Source organism: Dermacentor variabilis, unplaced genomic scaffold (genome assembly GCF_050947875.1).
Source record: "Dermacentor variabilis isolate Ectoservices unplaced genomic scaffold, ASM5094787v1 scaffold_12, whole genome shotgun sequence".
NCBI lineage: Eukaryota > Metazoa > Arthropoda > Arachnida > Ixodida > Ixodidae > Dermacentor > Dermacentor variabilis.
The window spans coordinates 58301558-58308111 of record NW_027460280.1 but is presented as its reverse complement, the minus strand read 5'-3'; positions in this window follow the sequence as shown (position 1 = coordinate 58308111).

The window sequence follows — 6554 nt, the reverse complement described above, 5'->3', positions numbered from 1 at the left end:
GCCAAGTGACTTTTAATGTGCTCAATTATGTAAAGTGTGCTATTATATGATTAGTGTAATTTGCTAATGTAAAGAAAGAACAAGCCAAGATCTCTTGCTTCATATATATGCGCTGAATTAAGAAGGTAATTAAGGAAGAAGAACACCAGAAATAAACATGAATATTTGTGTGCTTTCTGGCATAAAATAATTCTCATGTAAGCCACATAACATGCTTTCCAAAGCATCCCCTACCTTAACTTACAGCTGCATGACATGAAGGCACTTTCTAAGAACACATATGCTTCATGATCATTCACTGTGTTAGTGACTCCCACTGAAGTAGACTGAGAACATATCTGGGCATTAAATTCAATAGCTGATGTAAACTGAAAAGACTGCTGCTTGTAGGTATGAATGAACCAAGTGAATAAGAAATATAAGTTCTCAAACTTCTAGTAGTAAGTGTGGCAGCACTTAAGAAAAACATATTGCAACTAAAAATTGCAACACATGATGAAATAACTGAAATAGCTAGGGAGAGTTTAATAGACCAATAAACAGGAAACTGCAAATTCCCAACATTTCTGAATACTTTTCTTCAAATGTACTCACCTCGTATGTATGACTTCCCTTAATGCTCGAACCTCTGCCTTAATTTCATAATTCCCAATTCTCGCTGCTTCGCTCATGCTGATTGACATCTAGCACAAAGGTTGGAAAAAGTAGCTGAGCACGTGCATGTGTTGTGAGGCAAGCTGCCCACATCTGGTAGCCACATGCCAATTTCTCAGAGTAGATGAAAGGGAAGCCTTGAGGGTAAACCATAGAGAAGACAGATACCTTGGTTCAATGATAACTGAAAACACCAAGATGGAAAATTTGGACAGCCCACAGAATCAGCAGAATTGACATAGTTTGGAAAAACTGAAAAGATGCATTATGATATTTATGTTACACAGGTTCCAGTCAAGTTGAAGATTTTCACTGTCTAATAAACTTATAAGACAATACATGACCAGCAATACTGTATGGAACCTAAACAATTTTAATAAAGTCACTTAGAAGTCAGGATGGAGAAATGACTGAATTGAGGATGCTAAAATGGATGAGGTGGAAGCAGATTGTGAAGACATAAAAATAACATTCATCATCATCATCATCATCATCATCAGCCTAGTTACGCCCACTGCAGGGCAAAGGCCTCTCCCATACTTCTCCAACTACCCCGGTCATGTACTAATTGTGGCCATGTTGTCCCTGCAAACGTCTTAATGTCATCCGCCCACCTAACTTTCTGCCGCCCCCTGCTACGCATCCCTTCCCTTGGAATCCAGTCCGTAACCCTTAGTGACCATCGGTTATCTTCCCTCCTCATTACATGTCCGGCCCATGCCCATTTCTTTTTCTTGATTTCAACTAAGATGTCGTTTACCCGCGTTTGTTGCCTCACCCAATCTGCTCTTTTCTTATCCCTTAATGTCACACCCATCATTCTTCTTTCCATAGCTCGTTGCGTCGTCCTCAATTTCAGCAGAATCCTTTTTGTAAGTCTCCAGGTTTCTGCCCCATATGTGAGTACTGGTAACACACAGCTGTTATACACTTTCCTTTTGAGGGATAGTGGCATCCTGCTGTTCATGATTTGGGAATGCCTGCCAAACGCACCCCAGCCCATTCTTATTCTTCTGGTTATTTCAGTCTCATGATCCGGATCCGTGGTCACTACCTGCCCTAAGTAGATGTAGTCCCTTACCCCTTCCAGTGCTTCGCTACCTATCGTAAACTGCTGTTCTCTTCCGAGCCTGTTAAACATTACTTTAGTTTTCTGCAGATTAATTTTCAGACCCACCCTTCTGCTTTGCCTCTCCAGGTCAGTGAGCATGCATTGCAATTGGTCTCCTGAGTTACTAAGCAAGGCAATATCATCAGCGAATCGCAAGTTGCTAAGGTATTCTCCATCAACTTTTATCCCTAATTCTTCCCACTCCAGGCCTCTGAATACCTCCTGTAAACATGCTGTGAATAGCATTGGAGATATCGTATCTCCCTGTCTGACGCCTTTCTTTATAGGGATTTTGTTGCTTTCTTGGTGGAGGACTACGGTGGCTGTGGAGCCGCTATAGATATCTTCCAGTATCTTTACATATGGCTCATCTACACCCTGATTCCGTAATGCCTCCATGACTGCTGAGGTTTCGACTGAATCAAACGCTTTCTCGTAATCAATGAAAGCTATATATAACGGTTGGTTATATTCTGCACATTTCTCTATCACTTGATTGATAGTGTGAATATGGTCTATTGTTGAGTAGCCTTTACGGAATCCTGCCTGGTCCTTTGGTTGACAGAAGTCTAAGGTGTTCCTGATTCTATTTGCGATTACCTTAGTAAATACTTTGTAGGCAACGGAAGCTGATCGGTCTATAATTTTTCAAGTCTTTGGCGTCCCCTTTCTTATGGATTAGGATTATGTTAGCGTTCTTCCAAGATTCCGGTACGCTCGAGGTTATGAGGCATTGCGTATACAGGGTGGCCAGTTTCTCTAGAACAATCTGACCACCATCCTTCAACAAATCTGCTGTTACCTGATCCTCCCCAGCTGCCTTCCCCCTTTGCATAGCTCCTAAGGCTTTCTTTACTTCTTCTGGCGTTACCTGTTGGATTTCGAATTCCTCTAGGCTATTCTCTCTTCCACTATCGTCGTGGGTGCCACTGGTACTATATAAATCTCTATAGAACTCCTCAGCCACTTGAACTATCTCATCCATATTAGTAACGATATTGCCGGCTTTGTCTCTTAACGCACACATCTGATTCTTGCCTATTCCTAGTTTCTTCTTCACTGTTTTTAGGCTTCCTCCGTTCCTGAGAGCCTGTTCAATTCTATCCATATTATAGTTCCTGATGTCCGCTGTCTTACGCTTGTTGATTAACTTAGAAAGTTCTGCCAGTTCTATTCTAGCTGTAGGGTTAGAGGCTTTCATACATTGGCGTTTCTTGATCAGATCTTTCGTCTCCTGCGATAGCTTACTGGTTTCCTGTCTAACGGAGTTACCACCGACTTCTATTGCGCACTCCTTAATGGTTCCCATGAGATAGTCGTTCATTGCTTCAACACTAAGGTCCTCTTCCTGAGTTAAAGCCGAATACCTGTTCTGTAGCTTGATCCGGAATTCCTCTAGTTTCCCTCTTACCGCTAACTCATTGATTGGCTTCTTGTGTACCAGTTTCTTCCGTTCCCTCCTCAAGTCTAGGCTAATTCGAGTTCTTACCATCCTATGGTCACTGCAGCGTACCTTGCCTAGTACGTCTACATCTTGTATGATGCCAGGGTTCGCGCAGAGTATGAAGTCGATTTCATTTCTAGTCTCACCATTCGGGCTCCTCCACGTCCACTTTCGACTAACCCGCTTGCGGAAAAAGGTGTTCATTATCCGCATATTATTCTGTTCTGGAAACTCTACTAATAATTCTCCTCTGCTATTCCTAGAGCCTATGCCATATTCCCCCACTGACTTGTCTCCAGCCTGCTTCTTGCCTACCCTGGCATTGAAGTCGCCCATCAGTATAGTGTATTTTGTTTTGACTTTACCCATCGCCGATTCCACGTCTTCATAAAAGCTTTCGACTTCCTGGTCAGCATGACTGCATGTAGGGGCATAGACTTGTACCACCTTCAATTTGTACCTCTTATTAAGTTTCACAACAAGACCTGCCACCCTCTCGTTAATGCTATAGAATTCCTGTATGTTCCCAGCTATTTCCTTATTAATCAGGAATCCGACTCCTAGTTCTCGTCTCTCCGCTAAGCCCCTGTAACACAGTACATGCCCGCTTTTTAGCACTGTATATGCTTCTTTTGTCCTCCTAACCTCACTGAGCCCTATTATATCCCATTTACTACCCTCTAATTCCTCCAATAACACTGCTAGACTCGCCTCACTAGATAGCGTTCTAACGTTAAACGTTGCCAGGTTCAGATTCCAATGGCGGCCTGTCCGGAGCCAGGTATTCTTAGCACCCTCTGCAGCGTTACAGATCTGACCGCCGCCGTGGACACTTGCTTCGCGGCTGCTGGGGACTGAGGGCCGGGGTTTGATTGTTGTATTCATATAGGAGGTTGTGGCCAAGTACTGCACCAGGGTGGCCAATCCTGCTCTGGTGAGAGAGTGCGTTACCGCTTCTGGTCACCGGGATCAGGCCGCACTCCAGGCCTGTTTGTGCAATTTTCTCAACACACGGTTTTTTTTTTTTGTATTTCCCGGTGGAGAATTGCGCGGCACCGGGATTTGAATCACGGTCCTCTTGCACTGGAGACGGATACTCTACCGTCCCCGCAGGAGTTAAATTAAAAATTGAATTATGGTGTTTTGCGTGACAAAACCACTTTCTGATTATGCACGCCGTAGTGGAGGACTCCGAAAATTTCGACCACCTGGGGTTCTTTAACGTGCACCTAATTCTAAGTACACGGGTGTTTTCGCATTTCGCCCCCATCGAAATGCGGCCGCCGTGGCCGGGGTCCGATCCCGCGACCTCGTGCTCAGCAGTCTAACACCATGACCACTGAGCAACCACGGCGGGTCCCGCAGGAGTTGTACGCCTCATTTAACCTACAGTGGTGCCCTATTTGATCAGTCAAGGTGGACCAATCTGAGCTCGGTTATATCGCACGTATGGCACTCGGCTAGAGAACCTGGTATTTATGACCTGCACATGTGTGGCCACACATAATTGAGGATATATAATTTTTTTTTTTTAGGAGGGTTTCCGTACAGTGATAAAAGGAAGGAAAATACATTAAAAGAAAAAGAAAAAAAAAGGAAGAAAAAAAAGGAACATAACATGTGATTTGAACTCGTGATCCTTCAATGTTGCCCGGAAAGGTAGCTCAGTCGGTTGGTTCGTCAAGCCAACGGTTACTTTCAAGCGCCAAAGCTCCTGCTCCGAGCCTCATACTTAAGTGGAAAGGGACTGATGTTGTCCGCGGCAGTCGATTTTTGCTGTAGATGTAGAGAGCTTCGCGGCCGGAACGAAATCTCCCCTCTCCGTCGGCCCAGGGTGGAAAACGCGCTTTCCGATCGCTCAAGGTTGCGCGGATATTGTGTAGCTCTAGCGTCTAGGAAAAAGCTTAAACAGGTGCGGGGGCGCCACGCATAGCGTGGGAAGCTAGCCGCCGGAATAGCTATCTCAAGTACTGCTGCTGGCGAGGGCGAAATACCTTCGTGTAATTATAATAACTCTAATAGGACTTCTTTCAAAGAAAAAACAAAGAGAAGAAAAAGAAAAGGGAAACGGCTCAGAAGGCTATACTACGAGAGCTATGACTGATACTTTTCTATATATATGTATTCATCTCATCTATGGGATCGCATGCGCGCGCTGTTGGTTTTAAAGCGCAACCGTGGTAGGGAAACGGAAGGCGATATAAGCATGCGTGTCCATGATACGCACACGACAAACTGCCTTACAATATTTAGAATTGATATATATATACACACACAAAAGCCAATATAGGCTGCTCGACACTATCTCGCGCGTTTTTATAGCGAAGTACATCAGAACCGACTCGTCGTTCCACAACAACCATTTCCTGAGTGATCGCCAGATATATGCCGAATAACTTCCTGTCATTCAATAACATTCAACACACACTTAATTCACACCACTTAATTCAACACACACTTAATTCAATTAACATTCAACACACACTTAAGTTGGCAAGATTGGACTCAGTGTTCAAGAAGAAATTGACTAAGATAATTTATTGGTATACATACATGAGAGAGCAGCAACAATACAGCAGAGATAACTGTCATGCAAGAGGAAAGGTTGTCAGTCTAAAAATTAACATTTTATCAGAAGAATGGTTATGCATGGGATCAGGCTCATGTACAATTCTGTATGGTACGCATGATGGCAGAACTGCATCGCATAAGGAACTGTGGCCTTACATGCCTCGATTATGAAATTATGTGGGCCAAGAGTGGAACAAGGAGAGTATCAAGAGGGGGCCTCCTCCAAAAGGAGAACGGTAGGGAAACGGGGCGAGAGAGATTTTCTACACAACAGATACAGAGTCATATGAGTCATAGTCATATGAGTCATAGTCATAGAAACCATGACCCAAGGAGCTGCACAACAAGGTATATAAATTCAAATTTCTATACAGTTAAACCTCAGTATAACGAAATTCTCGATATAACGAAGTATTTAACTTTTCATAACCTCTTCTCCATAGAACACCATGCATTTAGAGCCTCAATATAAAGAAGTGTTTGTGTGCAATTTCAATATAACGAAATTTCGCTTCTGCCGCAGAGGAGTGCCAAGACAATCAATGGTAACTTCCGCGGACGCAGATAGTCAAATGATTGAATTACAAGCGGCTGCTTGCAAACGCACCTCTCAAACTGCGTGCAGCGCGACAATAAGAACAACAGCTTGGAGCTGCATCATGTTCCGTGTAAATTAAGTCCAAGTGCGATCAGACCCTATCGCGCCTCGCGCACTTGTGCTTTAGGTGCGAGTGAAAGTGTGCGAGGGTGAGAGAAGAAAAATGGTGGCTTCGT